The sequence below is a fragment of the Oncorhynchus gorbuscha genome, linkage group LG03 (genome assembly GCF_021184085.1).
Source record: "Oncorhynchus gorbuscha isolate QuinsamMale2020 ecotype Even-year linkage group LG03, OgorEven_v1.0, whole genome shotgun sequence".
Classification (NCBI taxonomy): domain Eukaryota; kingdom Metazoa; phylum Chordata; class Actinopteri; order Salmoniformes; family Salmonidae; genus Oncorhynchus; species Oncorhynchus gorbuscha.
The window spans coordinates 15104205-15127072 of record NC_060175.1 but is presented as its reverse complement, the minus strand read 5'-3'; positions in this window follow the sequence as shown (position 1 = coordinate 15127072).

Here is a 22868-nt window from a genome sequence, read left to right as displayed (position 1 = left end):
GTGGTTGGAACCAAAAATCTGAAATTTGGACTCCAGACCAAAGGACAGATTTCCACCAGTCTAATGTCGATTGCTCATGTTTCTTGGCCTAAGCACGTCTCTTCTTATTGGTGTCCTTTAGTAGTGGTTTATTTGCAGCAATTCAACCATGAAGGCCTGATTCACGCAGTCTCATCTGAACAGTTGATGTTGACATGTGTGAAGCATTTACTTTGGCTGCAATTTCTGAGGCTGGTAACTCTAATGAACTTATCCTCTGCAGCAGAGGTAACTGGGTCTTCCTTTCCTGTGGTGGTCCTCATGAGAGCCAGTTTCATCATAACGCATGATGGTTTTTGCGACTGCACTTGAAGAAACTTTCAAAGTTCTTTACATTTCCCGGATTGACTGACCTTCAAGTCTTAAAGTAATAATGGACTGTTTCTCTTTGCTTATTTGAGCTGTTCTTGCCATAATATGTACCTGGTCATACACAAATAGGGCTTTTTTTGTGTATGCCACCCCTACCTTGTCACAACACAACTGATTGGCTCAAACGCGTTAAGAAGGAAAGAAATTCCACAAATGCACTTTTTACAAGGCACACCTGTTAATTGAAATGCATTCCAGGTGACTTCTTTATGAAACTGATTGAGAGAATGCCAAGTGTGTGCCAAGCTGTCATCAAGGCAAAGGGTGGCTATTTTGAAGAATCTCAAATATAAAATATCTGGGTTTTTGTTACTACATGATTCCATATGTGTTATTTCATAGTTTTGACATCTTCACTATTATTCTACAATGTAGAAAATAGTAAAAAATAAAAGAAAACCCTTGAATGAGTAGGTGTGTCCAAACTTTTGACTGGTACTGTATATCGCCTAGATCAGCACTATTTGTGAATACGGGTCCTGGTTCTCTGCCATGTTAAATCAAGAGCTAGTGATTATAAACCTTTTAAAGAAATTAAATATATTTTTTTTTAAAGTTGGCTTTCATTAAAAAGTATGTGCTCCTAGATCTAGTGTAAGTGAAATAAATAATACCTGAAAAGGTGTGAAGCCGATTTGCTCTCCCTGTCAATCTAGAATTGTATCAGTTTTTATATGCTACTGTAGTTTAGAACAGAGTTTCCCAAGCTCGGTCCTGGGGGCCTGTTTTGGTTTTTGCCCGGGCACTACACAGCTGATTCAAGTAATCAAAGCGTGACCATGAGTTTGTTATTTGAATCAGCTGTGTAAACCAAAATGTGGCCCCCAGGAACGAGTTTGGGAACCCCTGCTTAAGACTATGCACTACCTACAGTTTTTTTTTCCATGCACTTACCGCACTTGATTCATAGAATAGCATATTTTCCAGTAATTACTAGATTCTTTGTAATGTTCTTTAATGTTTATTTCATAAGATAGTGCTACTTTGTTTTTAATAACAAAGCAGTAAGCAGGATTTAATGTGATATTTCCATGATCTAAAACCGGTGTTTTTAAACATTTTATTTGAATATTCATATACTACTCATTTTACTTTCCTTAGTTGTTTTTGGTACGAATCATCAGTTTGACCTTGAACAGTGTTTGCTTTTTAAATGTTTGTTACAATTACTTTTTTTTAAATGTAGGTTAGCATGATACAAAATGTACCTACAGTTCTCTTAAAAGTGAATTGCCTTTCTTAGCCATACTGTCTTTGAACAATGCTTTTTCATTTATTAAGGACACATTCACTGTGCTATTCATGGTAAAGTATGTGTCCTTTTCAGATCACACACTTTACAATGTTGTTTTTGTAAGTGGTGTAAAAACAAGAATAGTCTGACCCATTCTTACTTTCTCAATCTTTTTTATGTCTAGCATTGATCCTTTGGTCTGTTTGTTGCTCAATTCAGGTTCCACCCGTGGAGTGGGAGTGAACGTGATACAAGCCCAATTCCGTTTCTCCCTCATTGAGTATGCACGCATTCAGTCCCCCTCAGGGATTTCAAACCATTGGTGTATGCATTTGGCTTGAGGGAGCCTCAATTATATTCCTTTCACCAACCCATTCCTCACAAAATTATTCTGCTTAGAATTGGAATCGGGTTACAGATTACATTCAGTTATCTAATTATACAGGCTCTTCAAATGCAACAGAATAAATGCTGCTTTTATGATTTATGTAGTATATTATTACTTTCTTGACACTTGCCTGTGATTTGCATGGAATGAAACATGATTGTATTTGTCAAACAAAGTAGCCACATGGTGGTGCCAAGTAATTCACAATTTCATGTGAAATAGACAACCCATACATACACCTTGCACCCACACTCAAGATGTAGATCAGTTTCAGAAGGAAATACTTTAAAAAAAACTTATCATGGTGTTCACAACTAGTTAATCAGGTGTGTTAATGCTTGGCTGCAGCCTATAAAAGCCTGCACACACTACGGCCTTTTTAGGACAGGCTTCTTTCTGCACAGCTACCCCTGACCTTCAAACAGTAATAGATGTTGTGACCTGAATTTCAACCATAACTACTGTCAAGCCACGGAATAGTATGATAATCACCTATCGACTTGTAATTCCACTATACTGATTTATTGGCCAGCATTTAGTGTGTTGTTCACTTTTTTATTTGATTTCACTATTTCATCATTTGCAACTGCGACCTGGCCAAGATAAAGCAAAGCAGTGCGACACAAACATAGAGTTACACACGGGATAAACAAACATACAGTCAATAACAATGGAAACATCTATATACAGTGTGTGCAAATGTAAGATTAGTGAGGTAAGACAATAAATAGGCCATAGTGGGGAAATAATTACAATTTAACATTAACACTGGAGTGATAGATTTGCAAGTAGAGATACTGGGGTGCAAAAAAGCAAAAAATAACATGGGGATGAGGTAGTTGGGTGGGCTATTTACAGATGGGCTGTGTACAGGTGCAATGATTGGTAAGCTGCTCTGACAGCTGATACTTAAAGTTAGTGAGGGAGACATAAGTCTCCAGCTTCAGTGATTTTTGCAATTCGTTCCAGTCATTCGCAGCAGAGAACTGTCAGGAAAGGCAGCCAAAGGAGGAGTTGGCTTTGGGGATGACCAGTGAAATGTTGGAGCATGTGCTACGGGTGGATGCTCCTATGGTGACCATTGAGCTGAGATAAAGGTGGGGCTTTACCTAGCAAAGACTTAAATGACCTGGAGCCAGTGGGTTTGGCAACAAATATGTACTGAGGGCCAACCAACAAGAGCATACAGGTCACAATGGTGGGTAGTATATGGGGCTTTGGTGTCAAAACGGATGGCACTGTGATAGACTACATCCAATTTGCTAAGTAGAGTGTTGGAGGCTATTTTGTAAATGACATCACCGAAGTCAAGGATCGGTAGGATAGTCAGTTTTATGAGGGTATGTTTAGCAGCATAAGTGAAGGAGGTTTTGTACGAAGTAGGAAGGCGATTCTAGATATAATTTTGGATTGGAGATGCTTAACGTGAGTCTGGAAGGAGAGTTTACAGTCTAACCAGACACCTAGGTATTTGTAGTTGTCCACATTTTCTAAGTCAGAACCGTCCAGAGTAGTGATGCTAGACGGTCGGGTAGCGATCGGTTGAAGAGCATGCATTTAGTTTTACTTGCATTTAAGTGCAGTCGGAGGCTACGGAAGGAGTGTTGTATGCCATTGAAGCTCATCTGGAGGTTTGTTAGCACAGTGTACAAAGAAGGGCCAGAAGTATACAGATCGGAGTCGTCTGCGTAGAGGTGGATCAGAGAATTACCAGTAGCCAAAGCAACATCATTGACTTATACATAGAAAAGAGTCAGCCTGAGAATTGAACCCTGTGGCACCCCCATAGAGACTGCCAGAGGTCTGGACAACAGGCCCTCCGATTTGACACACTGAACTCTGAGAAGTAGTTGGTGAACCATGCGAAGCAGTCATTTGAGAAACCAAGGCTGTTGAGTCTCCCGAAAATAATGTGGTGATTGAGAGAGTCGAAAGCCTTGGCCAGGTCAATGAAGACGACTGCACAGTACTGTCTTTTATCGATGGCGGTTATGATATCATTTAGAACCTTGAGTGTGGCTGAGGTGCACCCATGACCAGCTCGGAATCCAGATTGCATAGCGGAGAAGGTACGGTGGGATTCAAAATGACCGATGATCTGTTTGTTAACTTGGCTTTCGAAGACCTTAGAAAGGCAGGGTATGATAGATATAGGCCTGTAACAGTTTGGGTCTAGAGTGTCTCCCCATTTGAAGAGGAGATGTCCGTGGCAGCTTTCCAATCTTTAGGGATCTCATAGTATATGAAAGTTTAGACAGAATAGTAATATGGCTGCAACAATTGCGGTGGATCATTTTAGAAAGAGATTGTCTAGTCCACATATGTCAGAGTCAAGGCCCGCGGGCCACATCCGGCCCGCGAGAAGGTTTTTTACGGCCCCTGGGATGATCTTGATTTGTTATTAGAACCGGCCCGCAGACCGCAGCAAGCCGGCAGCCCGCAGATCTTTTACACGCACCAATACTACATTTCCCACAATGCAACGGTGACGCACCGAGCAGTAGGCTGCTTCATTTCAATATTTATTGGCACAGCAGTTGTCAGCATCACAGTAAAATTAACTTTCAGATACCCATCAAAAATGGCAAAACGGAAGGTGGACACTGAGAACCGGGGGTTTCAAACAAGGTGGGAGTCGGAGTATTTGTTCACGGAGGTAGCTGGAAAACCTGTGTGTCTTCTGTGTGGAGAAAGTGTGGCGGTACTGAAAGAGTATAATCTGAGACGACATTATGAAACGAAACACGCGGACAAAAACAAGAATATGGACATGGAACAAAGGCTACAAAAGGCAGAGGAATTAAAACGAGGCCTCAAATCTCGACAGGCTCTGTTCAAAAAAGCCAAATCACAAGGCCAGGCTGCTGTCAAGGCCAGTTTTATTTTGGCAGAAGAGATCGCTAAATCAGCCCGGCCATTTACGGAGGGGGATTTCATCAAAAACTGCATGATTAAAGTTTGTGACGAAGTTTGCCCAGAAAAAAGGCAACTCTTTTTAAATGTGAGTCTGAGCAGAAACACCATTGCCGAGAGAGTAGACCAGTTGTCCATCAATCTAAAAGAGCAGCTTGTGAAAAAGGGAAAAGATTTCATTGCATATTCCTTGGCTGTGGATGAGAGCACCGACATTTCTGACATTGCCCAGTTGTCAATTTTCATCCGCGGAGTGGACTCCAGCCTAAGCGTGACAGGGGAGTTTTTGGCTTTACGTCCTATGCATGGCACAACTACGGGGCATGATTTGTATGAAGAGGTGTCAAGATGTGTAAATGAGATGGAGCTGCCTTGGGAAAAACTCGTGGGTTTGACAACCGACGGAGCACCTGCGATGTGTGGACACAGGAGCGGACTGGTGGTGAAGATACGGGAAAAGATGCAAGAGGAAAACGCGACAGGTGAGCTGACAGCTTATCATTGTATCATACACCAGGAAGCGTTGTGCGGTAAAGCCTTGAAAATGGAGCATGTAATGAGCATCATCACGCGCACAGTTAACTTTATCAGAGCCAAAGGTTTGAATCACCGCCAGTTCAAGGCATTTCTGACGGAGTTAGAAACGGAGCATGGTGATTTGCCTTATCACATAGAGGTGCGATGGCTAAGCCAGGGAAAGGTGCTTCAAAGATGTTTCGAGCTTCGTGAGGAGATTTGTCTGTTCTTGGACAGCAAAGGGAAAGACACAACACAACTCCGAGACGAAATGTTTCTGTGTGAAATGGCTTTTCTGTGTGACATTACGAGTCATCTGAATGCAATGAACTTGCAGCTGCAGGGTCGGGATCGTGTCATCTCTGATATGTACAGTACAGTGAAGGCATTTAAAACCAAGTTGAGTGGATGATAGAAACTTGCTATTATTGTTTTTTTCTTTGAAGTAAATTTAGCCCACTTTTGCTAAAATAGAAAATATAGGCTACTGATGGTGCCTTGAATACCGGTTTCTTTCATTTAATGTTCATGTTATGGGGATTTTTATATAAAGGAAATTTGTCTTTTGTGTCTGTTGAAAATTAAAGATTACTGACAGAGCCATAAGAAAATATTGCTTTATTTATCTGATCATATTGGAATATATTTGTTAGGTTTTCAGTAGGTTCAATTAGGTTCACTAGACTATATGCGTCATTTAAAAATTTTTCAATGAACATTCGAACAGTCCGGCCCTCGGCTTGTAGCTAAATTTTTTATTTGGCCCTCCGTCCATTTGACTTTGACACCCCTGCTCTAAAGTGATCTATCCTAGGGCCCCAGATTTGATTAGTCCGGCCCTGCCTAGGACCAGGAGTTTTAACTGAATATGTGACCTGACCAAGAAAAACCCTGGCCCTTTGCATAATATATGGAATTGTCCAATAGGAAATAAATCCAAACTATTAAATGCAAGATAGCTTGAATGTTCGTATCATGTAGTTCACCAAATGAATGTGTCTTCAATGTCAGGTAACTGCCAGGTAACAAATGCAGAGCATCAAACCTCTGCGGTCAGTGAAGCAGAGCCCCAGCATGAGAATGAGCCACTGACATTGTCCGCGAACAAAACCGACACACCTCTAAAACACTCCAGTGAAGATCCAACGGGCAATGTCAAGGAAAAGGTGCCTGTATTACAATTGTAAATGTTGAAAATGGAATTCATGTTTCATTACAACAACAAAACAATGTGCCAAATATCCAGTAGATTATAGAGTATAGAATGTATATGCAGTAGAGTATAGAGTGTATATGCAGTAAAGTATAGAGTGTATATGCAGTAGAGTATAGAGTGTATATGCAGTAGAGTATAGAGTGTATATGCAGTAAAGTATAGAGTGTATATGCAGTAGAGTATAGAGTGTATATGCAGTAAAGTATAGAGTGTATATGCAGTAGAGTATAGAGTGTATATGCAGTAAAGTATAGAGTGTATATGCAGTAGAGTATAGAGTGTATATGCAGTAGAGTATAGAGTGTATATGCAGTAAAGTATAGAGTGTATATGCAGTAGAGTATAGAGTGTATATGCAGTAAAGTATAGAGTGTATATGCAGTAGAGTATAGAGTGTATATGAAGTAAAGTATAGAGTGTATATGCAGTAGAGTATAGAGTGTATATGCAGTAGAGTATAGAGTGTATATGCAGTAAAGTATAGAGTGTATATGCAGTAGAGTATAGAGTGTATATGCAGTAAAGTATAGAGTGTATATGCAGTAGAGTATAGAGTGTATATGCAGTAGCGTATAGAGTGTATATGCAGTAGAGTATAGAGTGTATATGCAGTAGAGTATAGAGTGTATATGCAGTAGAGTATAGAGTGTATATGCAGTAAAGTATAGAGTGTATATGCAGTAGAGTATAGAGTGTATATGCAGTAGAGTATAGAGTGTATATGCAGTAAAGTATAGAGTGTATATGCAGTAGAGTATAGAGTGTATATGCAGTAGAGTATAGAGTGTATATGCAGTAGAGTATAGAGTGTATATGCAGTATAGTATAGAGTGTATATCCAGTATAGTATAGAGTGTATATGCAGTATAGTATAGAGTGTATATCCAGTATAGTATAGAGTGTATATGCAGTATAGTATAGAGTGTATATCCAGTATAGTATAGAGTGTATATGCAGTAGAGTATAGAGTGTATATGCAGTAGAGTATAGAGTAGAGTATGGAGTGTATATGTAGTAGAATATAGAGTATAGAGTGTATATGCAGTAGAGTATAGAGTATAGAGTGTATATGCAGTAGAGTATAGAGTGTATGTGCAGTAGAATATAGAGTGTATATGTATTGGAGTATAGAGTGTATATGTGGTAGAGCATAGAGTGTATATGCGGTATAGTATAGAGTATAGAGGTAGAGTATAGAGTAGAGTATGGAGTGTATATGTAGTAGAATATAGAGTATAGAGTGTATTTGCAGTAGAGCATAGAGTGTTTATCCAGTAGAGTATAGACAGTATATGCAGTAGTGTGTGGAGTATAGAGTGTATATCCAGTAGAGTATAGAGTGTATATTCAGTAGAGTATAGAGTGTATATTCAGTAGAGTATTGAGTATAGAGTGTGTATGCAGTAGAGTATAGAGTGTATAGTATAGAGTGTATAGTCAGTAGAGTATAGAGTGTATATTCAGTAGAGTATAGAGTGTATATTCAGAAGAGTAATGAGTGTATATTCAGTTGAGTATTGAGTATAGAGCATGTATGCAGTAGAGTATAGAGTGTATAGTATAGAGTGTATCACAGAACAGGGCTCCGGGCAGCCGAGCGGAAATGGAGGAAAACTCGCCTCCCTGCGGACCTGGCATCCTTTCACTCCCTCCTCTCTACATTTTCCTCCTCTGTCTCTGCTGCTAAAGCCACTTTCTACCACGCTAAATTCCAAGCATCTAACCCTAGGAAGCTCTTTGCCACCTTCTCCTCCCTCCTGAATCCTCCCCCCCTCCTCCCTCTCTGCAGACGACTTCGTCAACCATTTTGAAAAGAAGGTCGACGACATCCGATCCTCGTTTGCTAAGTCAAACGACACCGCTGGTTCTGCTCACACTGCCCTACCCTGTGCTCTGACCTCTTTCTCCCCTCTCTCTCCAGATGAAATCTCGCGTCTTGTGACGGCCGGCCGCCCAACAACCTGCCCGCTTGACCCTATCCCCTCCCCTCTTCTCCAGACCATTTCCGGAGACCTTCTCCCTTACCTCACCTCGCTCATCAACTCATCACTGACCGCTGGCTACGTCCCTTCCGTCTTCAAGAGAGCGAGAGTTGCACCCCTTCTGAAAAAACCTACACTCGATCCCTCCGATGTCAACAATTACAGACCAGTATCCCTTCTTTCTTTTCTCTCCAAAACTCTTGAACGTGCCGTCCTTGGCCAGCTCTCCCGCTATCTCTCTCTGAATGACCTTCTTGATCCAAATCAGTCAGGTTTCAAGACTAGTCATTCAACTGAGACTGCTCTCCTCTGTATCACGGAGGCGCTCCGCACTGCTAAAGCTAACTCTCTCTCCTCTGCTCTCATCCTTCTAGATCTATCGGCTGCCTTCGATACTGTGAACCATCAGATCCTCCTCTCCACCCTCTCCGAGTTGGGCATCTCCGGCGCGGCCCACGCTTGGATTGCGTCCTACCTGACAGGTCGCTCCTACCAGGTGGCGTGGCGAGAATCTGTCTCCTCACCACGCGCTCTCACCACTGGTGTCCCCCAGGGCTCTGTTCTAGGCCCTCTCCTATTCTCGCTATACACCAAGTCACTTGGCTCTGTCATAACCTCACATGGTCTCTCCTATCATTGCTATGCAGACGACACACAACTAATCTTCTCCTTTCCCCCTTCTGATGACCAGGTGGCGAATCGCATCTCTGCATGTCTGGCAGACATATCAGTGTGGATGACGGATCACCACTTCAAGCTGAACCTCGGCAAGACGGAGCTGCTCTTCCTCCCGGGGAAGGACTGCCCGTTCCATGATCTCGCCATCACGGTTGACAACTCCATTGTGTCCTCCTCCCAGAGCGCTAAGAACCTTGGTGTGATCCTGGACAACACCCTGTCGTTCTCAACCAACATCAAGGCGGTGGCCCGTTCCTGTAGGTTCATGCTCTACAACATCCGCAGAGTACGACCCTGCCTCACACAGGAAGCGGCGCAGGTCCTAATCCAGGCACTTGTCATCTCCCGTCTGGATTACTGCAACTCGCTGTTGGCTGGGCTCCCTGCCTGTGCCATTAAACCCCTTCAACTCATCCAGAACGCCGCAGCCCGTCTGGTGTTCAACCTTCCCAAGTTCTCTCACGTCACCCCGCTCCTCCGTTCTCTCCACTGGCTTCCAGTTGAAGCTCGCATCCGCTACAAGACCATGGTGCTTGCCTACGGAGCTGTGAGGGGAACGGCACCTCAGTACCTCCAGGCTCTGATCAGGCCCTACACCCAAACAAGGGCACTGCGTTCATCCACCTCTGGCCTGCTCGCCTCTCTACCACTGAGGAAGTACAGCTCCCGCTCAGCCCAGTCAAAACTGTTCGCTGCTCTGGCCCCCCAATGGTGGAACAAACTCCCTCACGACGCCAGGACAGCGGAGTCAATCACCACCTTCCGGAGACACCTGAAACCCCACCTCTTTAAGGAATACCTAGGATAGGATAAGTTCCCCCCTTTAAGATTTAGATGCACTATCGTAAAGTGACTGTTCCACTGGATGTCATAAGGTGAATGCACCAATTTGTAAGTCGCTCTGGATAAGAGCGTCTGCTAAATGACTTAAATGTAAATGTAAATGTATAGTCAGTAGAGTATAGAGTGTATATTCAGTAGAGTATAGAGTGTATATTCAGAACAGTAATGAGTGTGTCATGCAGGTGAAAGAGGACCCAAAAGCGACTTGGCGAAAACAGAGTCTTTAATCCAGTAAAGTAAATACAATCAAAAAACACAACTTTCACTCGAAAAGACGAGGACAAACTGGAGACTCGATCTTGAACAGCAGGTGAACAGCAGGTTGCCTCGGGAAGGCACTTGAACCAAACAGACTCAGACACCTGCTCACCACGCAGCATCTGAGGAAAACACGACACGACAGGGCGATACACAAACACAGCACGGTGAATTCTAGACAAGGAACCGACAGGGCAGAAACGGATAACAAGGAGAGAAATAGGGACTCTAATCAGGGAAAAGGATCGGGAACAGGTGTGGGAAGACTAAATGATTGATTAGGGGAATAGGAACAGCTGGGAGCAGGAACGGAACGATAGAGAGAAGAGAGAGCGGGAGAGTGAGAGAGGGGGGGGAGAGAGAGGGATAGAAAGAGGGAAAGAACCTAATAAGACCAGCAGAGGGAAACGAATAGAAGGAGAAGAACAGGGACAAGGCATGATAATCAATGACAAAACATGACAGTACCCCCCCACTCACCGAGCGCCTCCTGGCGCACTCGAGGAGGAATCCTGGCGGCAACGGAGGAAATCATCAATGAGTGAACGGTCCAGCACGTCCCGAGACGGAACCCAACTCCTCTCCTCAGGACCGTAACCCTCCCAATCCACTAAGTACTGGTGACCCCGTCCCCGAGAACGCATGTCCATGATCTTATGTACCTAGTAAATAGGTGCGCTCTCGACAAGGACGGGAGGGGGGGAGGGAAGACGAACGGGAGTGCGAAGAAAGGGCTTGACACAGGAGACATGGAAGACAGGATGGACGCGACGAAGATGTCGTGGAAGAAGCAGTCGCACAGCGACAGGATTGACGACCTGGGAGACACGGAACGGACCAATGAACCGCGGAGTCAACTTACGAGAAGCTGTCGTAAGAGGAAGGTTGCGAGTGGAAAGCCACACTCTCTGGCCGCAACAATACCTTGGACTCTTAATCCTGCGTTTATTGGCGGCTCTCACAGTCTGTGCCCTGTAACGGCAAAGTGCAGACCTCACCCTCCTCCAGGTGCGCTCACAACGTTGGACAAACGCTTGAGCGGAGGGAACGCTGGACTCGGCAAGCTGGGATGAGAACAGAGGAGGCTGGTAACCCAGACTACTCTGAAACGGAGATAACCCGGTAGCAGACGAAGGAAGCGAATTGTGAGCGTCTTCTGCCCAGGGGAGCTGTTCTGCCCAAGACGCAGGGTTTCTGAAAGAAAGGCTGCGTAGTATGCGACCAATCGTCTGATTGGCCCTCTCTGCTTGACCGTTAGACTGGGGATGAAACCCGGAAGAGAGACTGACGGACGCACCAATCAAACGACAGAACTCCCTCCAAAACTGTGACGTGAATTGCGGGCCTCTGTCTGAAACGGCGTCTAACGGGAGGCCATGAATTCTGAATACATTCTCGATAATGATTTGTGCCGTCTCCTTAGCGGAAGGAAGTTTAGCGAGGGGAATGAAATGTGCCGCCTTAGAGAACCTATCGACAACCGTAAGAATCACAGTCTTCCCCGCAGACAAAGGCAGACCGGTAATGAAGTCTAGGGCGATGTGAGACCATGGTCGAGAAGGAATGGGGAGCGGTCTGAGACGACCGGCAGGAGGAGAGTTACCCGACTTAGTCTGCGCGCAGTCCGAACAAGCAGCCACGAAACGGCGCGTGTCACGCTCCTGAGTCGGCCACCAAAAGCGCTGGCGAATAGACGCAAGAGTGCCTCGAACACCGGGATGACCAGCTAACTTGGCAGAGTGAGCCCACTGAAGAACAGCCAGACGAGTGGAAACAGGAACGAAAAGGAGGTTACTAGGACAAGCGCGCGGCGACGCAGTGTGCGTGAGTGCTTGCTTAACCTGTCTTTCAATTCCCCAGACTGTTAACCCGACAACACGCCCATAAGGAAGAATCCCCTCGGGATCAGTAGAAGCCACAGAAGAACTAAACAGACGGGATAAGGCATCAGGCTTGGTGTTCTTGCTACCCGGACGGTAAGAAATCACAAACTCGAAACGAGCGAAAAACAACGCCCAACGAGCTTGACGGGCATTAAGTCGTTTGGCAGAACGGATGTACTCAAGGTTCTTATGGTCTGTCCAAACGACAAAAGGAACGGTCGCCCCCTCCAACCACTGTCGCCATTCGCCTAGGGCTAAGCGGATGGCGAGCAGTTCACGGTTACCCACATCATAGTTGCGCTCAGATGGCGACAGGCGATGAGAAAAATAAGCGCAAGGATGAACCTTATCGTCAGACTGGAAGCGCTGGGATAGAATGGCTCCCACGCCTACCTCTGAAGCGTCAACCTCGACAATGAATTGTCTAGTGACGTCAGGAGTAACGAGGATAGGAGCGGACGTAAAACGTTCTTTTAGAAGATCAAAAGCTCCCTGGGCGGAACCGGACCACTTAAAACACGTCTTGACAGAAGTAAGAGCTGTGAGAGGGGCAGCAACTTGACCGAAATTACGAATGAAACGCCGATAGAAATTAGCGAAACCTAAAAAGCGCTGCAACTCGACACGTGACCTTGGAACGGGCCAATCACTGACAGCTTGGACCTTAGCGGAATCCATCTGAATGCCTTCAGCGGAAATAACGGAACCGAGAAAAGTAACGGAGGAGACATGAAAAGAGCACTTCTCAGCCTTTACGTAGAGACAATTCTCTAAAAGGCGCTGTAGAACACGTCGAACGTGCTGAACATGAATCTCGAGTGACGGAGAAAAATCAGGATATCGTCAAGATAGACAAAAACAAAGATGTTCAGCATGTCTCTCAGAACATCATTAACTAATGCCTGAAAAACAGCTGGCGCATTGGCGAGACCAAACGGCAGAACCCGGTACTCAAAATGCCCTAACGGAGTGTTAAACGCCGTTTTCCACTCGTCCCCCTCTCTGATGCGCACGAGATGGTAAGCGTTACGAAGGTCCAACTTAGTAAAGCACCTGGCTCCCTGCAGAATCTCGAAGGCTGATGACATAAGGGGAAGCGGATAACGATTCTTAACCGTTATGTCATTCAGCCCTCGATAATCCACGCAGGGGCGCAGAGTACCGTCCTTCTTCTTAACAAAAAGAACCCCGCCCCGGCCGGAGAGGAAGAAGGCACTATGGTACCGGCGTCAAGAGACACAGACAAATAATCCTCGAGAGCCTTACGTTCGGGAGCCGACAGAGAGTATAGTCTACCCCGAGGAGGAGTGGTCCCCGGAAGGAGATCAATACTACAATCATACGACCGGTGAGGAGGAAGGGAGTTGGCTCGGGACCGACTGAAGACCGTGCGCAGATCATGATATTCCTCCGGCACTCCTGTCAAATCGCCAGGTTCCTCCTGAGAAGTAGGGACAGAAGAAACGGGAGGGATGGCAGACATTAAACACTTCACATGACAAGAAACGTTCCAGGATAGGATAGAATTACTAGACCAATTAATAGAAGGATTATGACATACTAGCCAGGGATGACCCAAAACAACAGGTGTAAACGGTGAACGAAAAATCAAAAAAGAAATAGTCTCACTGTGGTTACCAGATACTGTGAGGGTTAAAGGTAGTGTCTCAAATCTGATACTGGGAAGATGACTACCATCTAAGGCGAACATGGGCGTAGGCTTCTCTAACTCTCTGAAAGGAATGTCATGTTTCCGAACCCATGCTTCGTCCATGAAACAACCCTCAGCCCCAGAGTCTATCAAGGCACTACATGTAGCACCCGAACCGGTCCAGCGTAGATGGACCGACAAAGTAGTACAGGATTTTGATGGAGAGACTTGAGTAGTTGCGCTCACCTGTAGCCCTCCGCTTACAGATGAGCTCTGGCTTTTACTGGACATGAATTAACAAAATGTCCAGCAACTCCGCAATAGAGGCACAGGCGGTTGGTGATCCTCCGTTCCCTCTCCTTAGTCGAGATGCGAATCCCTCCCAGCTGCATGGGCTCAGTCTCTGAGCCAGAGGAGGGAGATGGTTGCGATGCGGAGCAGGGAAACACCGTTGATGCGAGCTCTCTTCCACGAGCCCGGTGACGAAGATCTACCCGTCGTTCTATGCGGATGGCGAGAGCAATCAAAGAGTCCACATCTGAAGGAACCTCCCGGGAGAGAATCTCATCCTTAACCACTGCGTGGAGTCCCTCCAGAAAACGAGCGAGCAGCGCCGGCTCGTTCCACTCACTAGAGGCAGCAAGAGTGCGAAACTCAATAGAATAATCCGTTATGGACCGTTCACCTTGGCATAGGGAAGCCAGGGCCCTAGAAGCCTCCCTACCAAAAACTGAACGGTCAAAAACCCGAATCATCTCCTCTTTAAAGTTCTGGTACTTGTTAGAGCAATCAGCCCTTGCCTCCCAGATAGCTGTGCCCCATTCTCGAGCCCGGCCAGTAAGGAGTGAAATGACGTAAGCAACCCGAGCTCTCTCTCTAGAGTATGTGTTGGGTTGGAGAGAGAACACAATCTCACACTGCGTGAGAAAGGAGCGGCACTCAGTGGGCTGCCCGGAGTAGCAAGGTGGGTTCTTAACCCTAGGTTCTGGAGGCTCGGCAGGCCAGGAAGTAACAGGTGGCACGAGACGAAGACTCTGGAACTGTCCAGAGAGGTCGGAAACCTGAGCGGCCAGGTTCTCCACGGCATGGCGAGCAGCAGACAATTCCTGCTCGTGTCTGCCGAGCATGGCTCCTTGGATCTCGACGGCAGTGTAACGAGCGTCTGAAGTCGCTGGGTCCATTCCTTTGTCGGTTCCTTCTGTCATGCAGGTGAAAGAGGACCCAAAAGCGACTTGGCGAAAACAGAGTCTTTAATCCAGTAAAGTAAATACAATCAAAAAACACAACTTTCACTCGAAAAGACGAGGACAAACTGGAGACTCGATCTTGAACAGCAGGTGAACAGCAGGTTGCCTCGGGAAGGCACTTGAACCAAACAGACTCAGACACCTGCTCACCACGCAGCATCTGAGGAAAACACGACACGACAGGGCGATACACAAACACAGCACGGTGAATTCTAGACAAGGAACCGACAGGGCAGAAACGGATAACAAGGAGAGAAATAGGGACTCTAATCAGGGAAAAGGATCGGGAACAGGTGTGGGAAGACTAAATGATTGATTAGGGGAATAGGAACAGCTGGGAGCAGGAACGGAACGATAGAGAGAAGAGAGAGCGGGAGAGTGAGAGAGGGAGGGGGAGAGAGAGGGATAGAAAGAGGGAAAGAACCTAATAAGACCAGCAGAGGGAAACGAATAGAAGGAGAAGAACAGGGACAAGGCATGATAATCAATGACAAAACATGACAGAGTGTATATTCAGTTGAGTATTGAGTATAGAGCGTGTATGCAGTAGAGTATAGAATAGAGTATAGAATATACCTGGGTATACCTGGGTATACTGAGTGTATACCCAGTAGAGTATTGAGTATAGAGTGTGTATGCAGTAGAGTATAGAGTGTATAGTATAGAGTTTATATTCAGTAGAGTATAGAGTGTATATTCAGTAGAGTATAGAGTGTATATTCAGAAGAGTAATGAGTATAGAGCATGTATGCAGTAGAGTATAGAATATACCTTCAGTAGATTATAGAGTGTATACCCAGTAGAGTATAGAGTGTATATGCAGTGGAGTATAGAGTATAGAGCGTGTATGCAGTGGAGTATAGATTGTAGAGTGTATATCCAGTAGAGTATAGAATGTATATGAGGTAGAGTATAGAGTGTATATGCAGTAGAGTATAGAGTGTATTTGCAGTAGAGCATAGAGTGTTTATCCAGTAGAGTATAGACAGTATATGCAGTAGTGTGTGGAGTATAGAGTGTATATCCAGTAGAGTATAGAGTGTATATTCAGTAGAGTATGGAGTGTGTATGCAGTAGAGTATAGAGTGTGTATGCAGTAGAGTATAGAGTGTGGAGTGTGTATGCAGTAGAGTATAGCGTATGGAGTGTGTATGCAGTAGAGTATAGAATATACTTTCAGTAGATTATAGAGTGTATATCCAGTAGAGTATAGAGTGTGTATGCAGTGGAGTATAGAGTTGATATGCAGTAGAGTATAGTGTATATCCAGTAGAGTATAGAGTCTATATTCAGTACAGTATAGAGTATAGAGTTTATATTCAGTAGAGTAGAGTTTATATGCAGTTGATTATAGATCGTAGAGTGTATATCCAGTAGAGTGTAGAGGGTATATGCACAGTTTTTTATTTGTTTTGTTTGCCTGAAATGTGTTATATTTGAAAATACAATTCTATAACACTTTTGTTTGTAACATAGAGTGAGTATAGGGTGTATATTCAGTAGTGTATACATTATTCAGAGTGTATATGTAGTTGAGTATAGAGTGTATATGCAGTAGTGTGGAGTGTGTATGCAGTAGAGTATAGATTGTAGAGTGTGTATCCAGTAGAGTGTAGAGTGTATATGCAGTAGAGTAGAGTGTATATGCAGTAGTGTGGAGTGTGTATGCAGTAGAGTTTAGATTGTAGAGTGTGTATCCAGTAGAGTGTAGAGGGTATATGCAGTAGAGTAGAGTGTAGAGGGTATATGCAGTAGAGTAGAGTGTAGAGGGTATATGCAGTAGAGTAGAGTGTAGAGGGTATATGCAGTAGTGTGGAGTGTGTATGCAGTAGAGTATAGATTGTAGAGTGTATATCCAGTAGAGTGTAGAGGGTATATGCACAGTTGTTTATTTGTTTTGTTTGCCTGAAATGTGTTATATTTGAAAATACAATTCTATAACACTTTTGTTTGTACATAGAGTGAAGACTCCCCCAGCAACACTGAGCTGACAACAGACACACATCAGAAAGAGGATTCGTCTGGGAGTGAGAGCTGTGCAGCGGTGGATGTTCCCCCTACAGGAACTCCACCTAAGAACACTGCCACTCCAACTGTACCCTCCAAACTTCCAACCTCTCTTAGCCCATCCCCGTACCAGACAACCACGGAAGACCAACCCGAGGGTCCATCAAAGGTAAATGAAAGTGAACCGCTGGACGAGTCAAACACAAGCCAAACCCAACCTAGTTCAGTAAATCAAGACTTGTCTGAGAAGACTGCCTCATCCACACATGAGACAACAGATCAGAACACAGGACCTGCCTCAGTCCCAACTCAACCAGTAAGACAGCTGTCATATAAAGAAGCTTTGATGGGAGAAACCACAGAGACAAGAACAGTAACGAGGAAGCAGAGGTAATCAATATCTCTCTATTCGATTATGAGTTATCATATATATTTATATATTGAACTGCATCTTTTGAAACACGTTTGTACTTTTATCAATAAGCGTGGAGAATCAAGACAAGAGGCTTCCAAGCAAACATAAGGAACCAGAGAAGCAGAGTGATTATGGTGATGGTGATGCTTCTAAGTCATCTACTGCTGATTCCCCACCTGCAAAGGAAGATAGTGCACCAAACCACAGCAATGACGAAGACTTCCAGCAGGTGGAATCCCTCAAAAATAAGGACAAGCAAAAAAAGCCAACCCAAATGTAAGTTTATATATTAAATTGGTCCTTTCAATTAAACCATGTTACTTGTCAAATCAAATTAAACTATTCAATGCACATTTTACATTTCACAACAGACTTAATGGGAAATGTAAGGAACAAGTAATGCTCAAACTATTACATTTGTTGGGGGAATTAATATTATAACACAATGTAATTATGAAAGTAGTTTGTTTTAGATGTTTTGAAGTTCAGAATATTTTGTCATTTGGGAACCTCCTGCTTTCCAGGAGCCCTGAAGGGAGCAAGGAAGCTGGAGTTATGAATGAACAACAGACATCCAGTAACCGGAGTAACAAGTGTACCAAGGATGAAGCAAACTCACAGCCGTGTGTTGACCAATCCCAAGTATCAACTGATGACCCAACAGATAAGTCAAACAAAAGCCAGGAAGAAACAAAGAACGAAAACACGGAAAAGCAGTCACAGCCTCCCCAATTGTAAGTGTCTGTCATAGATTGAATGTGTCTAATACAGGGCTACTGGCTGTGACAGTACAGTCGCATTTGGCCACCCTTTGACTTCACTGATTTGGTCAAACGGTAAGGTGATTTATCCTCATGACTCCTGTAATGAAAGTGTCTGTCCTGTGCCTGTTTTACACTGTTTAATGATCGAGATGAATCTTATGGCTTTGAGATAAATACAGAGCAAGTATCAGAGACTGGTTGTCATGTTTGTCATTTATTATCATGTCTTGTCCCTGTGCTCCCCATTCTATTCGTTTCCCTCTGCTGGTCTTATTAGGTTCTTTCCCTCTTTCTATCCCTCTCTCTCCCCCTCCCTCTCTCACTCTCTCGCTCTCTCTTCTCTCTATCGTTCCGTTCCTGCTCCCAGCTGTTCCTATTCCCCTAATCATCATTTAGTCTTCCCACACCTGTTCCCGATCCTTTCCCCTGATTAGAGTCCCTATTTCTTCCTTTGTGTTCCACTCCTGTCCTGTCGGTTCCTTGTTTAGAATTCACCGTGCTGTGATTGTGTATCGCCCTGTCCTGTCGTGTTTTTGCCTTCATCAGATGCTGCGTGTGAGCAGGTGTCTCTGTCAGCTACGGCCTGCGCCTACCCGGCGACCTGCAGTCTGTGGCCGCTTCTCCTGTTATTCCCCTCTACAGACTAGAGGATTTCTGTTATTCCCTGTTTGGACATTTCCTGTTAAGGATTCAGGATTTGTCGTTTTCTGTTTGGACTTGAATAAACTCTGTTTCTGTTAAGTCGCTTTTGGGTCCTCTTTCACCTGCATGACAGAAGGAACCGACCAAGGAATGGACCCAGCGACTTCAGACGCTCGTTACACTGCCGTCGAGATCCAAGGAGCCATGCTCGGCAGACACGAGCAGGAATTGTCTGCTGCTCGCCATGCCGTGGAGAACCTGGCCGCTCAGGTTTCCGACCTCTCTGGACAGTTCCAGAGTCTACGTCTCGTGCCACCTGTTACTTCCTGGCCTGCCGAGCCTCCAGAACCTAGGGTTAATAACCCACCTTGCTACTCCGGGCAGCCCACTGAGTGCCGCTCCTTTCTCACGCAGTGTGAGATTGTGTTCTCTCTCCAACCCAACACATACTCTAGAGAGAGAGCTCGGGTTGCTTACGTCATTTCACTCCTTACTGGCCGGGCTCGAGAATGGGGCACAGCTATCTGGGAGGCAAGGGCTGATTGCTCTAACAAGTTCCAGAACTTTAAAGAGGAGATGATTCGGGTTTTTGACCGTTCAGTTTTTGGTGGGGAGGCTTCTAGGGTCCTGGCTTCCTTATGCCAAGGTGAACGGTCCATAACGGATTATTCTATTGAGTTTCGCACTCTTGCTGCCTCTAGTGAGTGGAACGAGCCGGCGCTGCTCGCTCGTTTTCTGGAGGGACTCCACGCAGTGGTTAAGGATGAGATTCTCTCCCGGGAGGTTCCTTCAGATGTGGACTCTTTGATTGCTCTCGCCATCCGCATAGAACGACGGGTAGATCTTCGTCACCGGGCTCGTGGAAGAGAGCTCGCATCAACGGTGTTTCCCTGCTCCGCATCGCAACCATCTCCCTCCTCTGGCTTTGAGACTGAGCCCATGCAGCTGGGAGGGATTCGCATCTCGACTAAGGAGAGGGAACGGAGGATCACCAACCGCCTGTGCCTCTATTGCGGAGTTGCTGGACATTTTGTTAATTCATGTCCAGTAAAGCCAGAGCTCATCTGTAAGCGGAGGGCTACAGGTGAGCGCAACTACTCAAGTCTCTCCATCAAAATCCTGTACTACTTTGTCGGTCCATCTACGCTGGACCGGTTCGGGTGCTACATGTAGTGCCTTGATAGACTCTGGGGCTGAGGGTTGTTTCATGGACGAAGCATGGGTTCGGAAACATGACATTCCTTTCAGAGAGTTAGAGAAGCCTACGCCCATGTTCGCCTTAGATGGTAGTCATCTTCCCAGTATCAGATTTGAGACACTACCTTTAACCCTCACAGTATCTGGTAACCACAGTGAGACTATTTCTTTTTTGATTTTCCGTTCACCGTTTACACCTGTTGTTTTGGGTCATCCCTGGCTAGTATGTCATAATCCTTCTATTAATTGGTCTAGTAATTCTATCCTATCCTGGAACGTTTCTTGTCATGTGAAGTGTTTAATGTCTGCCATCCCTCCCGTTTCTTCTGTCCCTACTTCTCAGGAGGAACCTGGCGATTTGACAGGAGTGCCGGAGGAATATCATGATCTGCGCACGGTCTTCAGTCGGTCCCGAGCCAACTCCCTTCCTCCTCACCGGTCGTATGATTGTAGTATTGATCTCCTTCCGGGGACCACTCCTCCTCGAGGTAGACTATACTCTCTGTCGGCTCCCGAACGTAAGGCTCTCGAGGATTATTTGTCTGTGTCTCTTGACGCCGGTACCATAGTGCCTTCTTCCTCTCCGGCCGGGGCGGGGTTCTTTTTTGTTAAGAAGAAGGACGGTACTCTGCGCCCCTGCGTGGATTATCGAGGGCTGAATGACATAACGGTTAAGAATCGTTATCCGCTTCCCCTTATGTCATCAGCCTTCGAGATTCTGCAGGGAGCCAGGTGCTTTACTAAGTTGGACCTTCGTAACGCTTACCATCTCGTGCGCATCAGAGAGGGGGACGAGTGGAAAACGGCGTTTAACACTCCGTTAGGGCATTTTGAGTACCGGGTTCTGCCGTTCGGTCTCGCCAATGCGCCAGCTGTTTTTCAGGCATTAGTTAATGATGTTCTGAGAGACATGCTGAACATCTTTGTTTTTGTCTATCTTGACGATATCCTGATTTTTTCTCCGTCACTCGAGATTCATGTTCAGCACGTTCGACGTGTTCTACAGCGCCTTTTAGAGAATTGTCTCTACGTAAAGGCTGAGAAGTGCTCTTTTCATGTCTCCTCCGTTACTTTTCTCGGTTCCGTTATTTCCGCTGAAGGCATTCAGATGGATTCCGCTAAGGTCCAAGCTGTCAGTGATTGGCCCGTTCCAAGGTCACGTGTCGAGTTGCAGCGCTTTTTAGGTTTCGCTAATTTCTATCGGCGTTTCATTCGTAATTTCGGTCAAGTTGCTGCCCCTCTCACAGCTCTTACTTCTGTCAAGACGTGTTTTAAGTGGTCCGGTTCCGCCCAGGGAGCTTTTGATCTTCTAAAAGAACGTTTTACGTCCGCTCCTATCCTCGTTACTCCTGACGTCACTAGACAATTCATTGTCGAGGTTGACGCTTCAGAGGTAGGCGTGGGAGCCATTCTATCCCAGCGCTTCCAGTCTGACGATAAGGTTCATCCTTGCGCTTATTTTTCTCATCGCCTGTCGCCATCTGAGCGCAACTATGATGTGGGTAACCGTGAACTGCTCGCCATCCGCTTAGCCCTAGGCGAATGGCGACAGTGGTTGGAGGGGGCGACCGTTCCTTTTGTCGTTTGGACAGACCATAAGAACCTTGAGTACATCCGTTCTGCCAAACGACTTAATGCCCGTCAAGCTCGTTGGGCGTTGTTTTTCGCTCGTTTCGAGTTTGTGATTTCTTACCGTCCGGGTAGCAAGAACACCAAGCCTGATGCCTTATCCCGTCTGTTTAGTTCTTCTGTGGCTTCTACTGATCCCGAGGGGATTCTTCCTTATGGGCGTGTTGTCGGGTTAACAGTCTGGGGAATTGAAAGACAGGTTAAGCAAGCACTCACGCACACTGCGTCGCCGCGCGCTTGTCCTAGTAACCTCCTTTTCGTTCCTGTTTCCACTCGTCTGGCTGTTCTTCAGTGGGCTCACTCTGCCAAGTTAGCTGGTCATCCCGGTGTTCGAGGCACTCTTGCGTCTATTCGCCAGCGCTTTTGGTGGCCGACTCAGGAGCGTGACACGCGCCGTTTCGTGGCTGCTTGTTCGGACTGCGCGCAGACTAAGTCGGGTAACTCTCCTCCTGCCGGTCGTCTCAGACCGCTCCCCATTCCTTCTCGACCATGGTCTCACATCGCCTTAGACTTCATTACCGGTCTGCCTTTGTCTGCGGGGAAGACTGTGATTCTTACGGTTGTCGATAGGTTCTCTAAGGCGGCACATTTCATTCCCCTCGCTAAACTTCCTTCCGCTAAGGAGACGGCACAAATCATTATTGAGAATGTATTCAGAATTCATGGCCTCCCGTTAGACGCCGTTTCAGACAGAGGCCCGCAATTCACGTCACAGTTTTGGAGGGAGTTCTGTCGTTTGATTGGTGCGTCCGTCAGTCTCTCTTCCGGGTTTCATCCCCAGTCTAACGGTCAAGCAGAGAGGGCCAATCAGACGATTGGTCGCATACTACGCAGCCTTTCTTTCAGAAACCCTGCGTCTTGGGCAGAACAGCTCCCCTGGGCAGAATACGCTCACAATTCGCTTCCTTCGTCTGCTACCGGGTTATCTCCGTTTCAGAGTAGTCTGGGTTACCAGCCTCCTCTGTTCTCATCCCAGCTTGCCGAGTCCAGCGTT